Genomic DNA, 3,022 nt, shown 5'->3' on the forward strand with positions numbered 1-3,022 from the left:
AATGACTATGTTTTTTTTCCAGAGAAAAAACGTTGATGATTTTCATTAGTTGGAAAAAAATGACTATAATTCAACATAGATGTGGCGAGCTCAATTTGAGAGTACGGTGCGGTTGGAATATGTCGAATTCTTTGTTGTGCACGCCACGGAAATTGCCAAATACTAATAGTTGGTGAAAACGGAAGGCAGGTCATACTCCCCGACATTTCACCCGCATGAAATTGCAACATTTCACCTACGGGAAATGGCAAGGGATTGGTAATTTTGTAAAATATGTTGCTTTTCCCTTACAGTCTGTGCTGGGACCTCCACATTCCAGCTACAGGGAATCTGTAACTTTTGGGAATATCTTTCCCTTTTTCCATATACTGTGCGCTGTTGCTTGTCGAGCATGAAATAAATATGGCGGAATTGAGTAGCCTTTCGTATGGAAGGATGATGGGAATCGCGGCCCCCGACAGCGAAGGCTATTACACTTCTTCTTTTTAAATTGAGCGCCGCGTTGCGTTTCTTCGTACCAGCCTTCCGGTGCAGAAAAGATCAGTGTGATATCTGTAACCGGCGGGGCTAGTCTTCAGTGCCGATAATGGCCATGACGCTTGGAACCATGGATAGGTTTCCCAAGAGCCATATGGTGAGGGATTTGAAGTTTCCAAGGAATCGAAAACCTGGGAAAATTGTATATGGGGTCCTCCGTTCCGATAGAATAAATGGGGTTGCTAATTCGGACGACAATCTGGCCAAGGTCCTGCACATGACTTCAGGTAACGGGGACATTAGTTATGCCCTCAATTCCACCCGGCAAGGATCTGTTTTCAAGGCCGTTCAGCCTGCTTTTTCCCAATTAATTGAGTCGCTTCCCATTCAAAACCTTGACCTGATACGAATCGCAGATTTGGGTTGCGCCACTGGAATGAACACGGTCTCGGATGTGGATTTCGTGGTGGAAACACTGAAAAGCATGTGCGCCGAGCGATGTTTGGCACTTCCTGAGCTCCAGGTGCTTTTCAATGATTTGCCTTCCAATGATTTCAATGGCTTGTTCATGCTGTTAAGTAAACAGAAATTGGACTACTATGCGATGGGAGTGCCTCGATCATTCTACAACGTGCTGTTTCCTCGTGGCAGCATTCATATCTGTTTTTCTATTATGGCATTGCATTGGCTTTCTCAGGTAAATTGATAGCCCAGCTCTAGACCATATGGCTATTGAATAATCTGAAAGAAGATTTGGTTAACATTAATTCTGATTTAATTCTAAAAAGACAACGTATGTCTGAGACAGGCTACATTGCAACACGATAATTATTTAAAACAAATAATATTGGTTAAAATTGTGTAAATGAGGTAGTAAGTTAAGTGGGTTTGATTGTGGCGAAAATTAAGAGGTGATTTGGGATTGGCGACTTTTTGGGAAATCCTGGTTTCCGAGTGCAAGTCCCTGAAGTGATATCTAAGTAATTCATTTTACTAATTTCAATCCCACTTTTTCAACCCTGAACATCACCTTATGCAATAAATATTAAATAAACTATTAAAAAAATATGAGATATTGACGTTAAATATCAAAATAATATCTAACAAAATAATAACCCACTTCTATTCTAAATTCCTTACTTATACGCAGGTTCCTGCCGTGGTGGAGCAAGAAGGTTCGTTTGCATACAACAGGGGAAAGTGTGGATTAATGGGAACAGAGCAGAAATAGCCAAAGCGTATGCAGAGCAATCGCAGAAGGACCTCCGCCAATTCTTTCGTGCTCGAGCTCATGAAATGGCAAGTGGCGGGGTCATGTTCTTGTGCGCAATGGGTCGCCCCAACTCCGCGCCCGCTCATCACCAAGTGAGCGCAGAGGGCGAATACTGCGGCGCCGACTTCGAAGCAGCCTGGGACGACCTTATTTTGGAGGTAATTATTGAAATAATTTTTCTGTTGGTTGTTATTTTGGAATTTTTGTAGAAAAAATTGAAGTGAAATTTTGATTTGTGTTATTTAAATTGGGTTTTTGTTATATAAATTTAGTATTCTGAATTTTTTTTAGGTGATTAATTGTTTAAAAATTACTTATCAAACTTATGATGTCCATAAATTCATACCAAATTTTAGAAAATTTAAACAGAAACTTAAAATATTTCACTTAAAACCATTTCCATAGACTAACCGAACTTAAATAATTCATTGGCTGATAAACCTAATCTTGTTTGGTGAAGGGAATCGTGGGGGCCGAGAGCAGAGATAGTTTCAACCTGCCATGGTACTTTCCAAACGCAGAAGAAGTGAGAGAAGCCGTCGAAGCGTCGTCGGCCTTCGAGATCAGGGGACTGGAGGTCCGCAGCGGAGTGGGCTGCATGCGGCAAGAAGATTTCGAGGAATGGGTTCGTGACGCGCAGAGTTTTGGGAAGATAAAATCGAATCTTGTAAGAAGCTTTGTAGGAAGCCTCGTGGAGCAGAAGATCGGATCAGAGAAAGCTGACGCATTATTTCAGAGATTGGAGAGGAGATCGGGTGAGTTTTTGGAAAAAAGGGTCATTTATCCCTCCCGATATGTCACTTGCATTATTGCTGCTGTCGTCAAGAAATAGCATAAACCGACTGTAACTTCACTCATCCGTATGTACATTTGCCAATCGACTAATATGGGCTGCAGCAATGGCGACGTTGTATTTACGTGTGAACAATCTTACGCAGACTTGTGTAATTAATTAATATTTCATATCACACCTCCGTCATTACCAAGCCAGACTTCACTTTATTATTTTGTTGGCAATATTTAAATTGAAAATCTGTCCAATGACTCTATTGATCATCTTTAAGCGTAAATACGTACCAATCATGTGAAGGAATGAGTGAAAGTCACATGGCTTTCGATGCAATTATAAAGATACATCGTCAACTAGATTAAGAATTTGATTCGAGCTTTTCTTTTTTTAATAATGAAATGAATAAAGAATCGATTATGATTATATTAGGAAACTTGGTCTTGAAATTGGAAACATCGGTTAATTTAATAGGAAGGTACTTT

At 40.3% G+C, this 3,022-nt stretch overlaps 1 pseudogene across 1 annotated transcript; it reads left to right on the plus strand.

The window, feature by feature from the left end:
- The first annotated feature begins 411 nt into the window (after positions 1-411).
- Positions 412-2,788, plus strand: LOC149167218 (gibberellic acid methyltransferase 2-like; annotated as a pseudogene). Its single transcript, XR_016260544.1, has 3 exons — positions 412-1,174; positions 1,628-1,908; positions 2,211-2,788. The product of XR_016260544.1 is annotated as a gibberellic acid methyltransferase 2-like (transcript).
- The last annotated feature ends 234 nt before the right edge of the window (positions 2,789-3,022 follow it).

This window comes from Pinus tabuliformis, chromosome 5_1 (assembly GCF_031772625.1).
Source record: "Pinus tabuliformis cultivar Carrire ecotype Pingquan chromosome 5_1, CPIR1, whole genome shotgun sequence".
Taxonomy (NCBI): Eukaryota; Viridiplantae; Streptophyta; class Pinopsida; order Pinales; family Pinaceae; genus Pinus; species Pinus tabuliformis.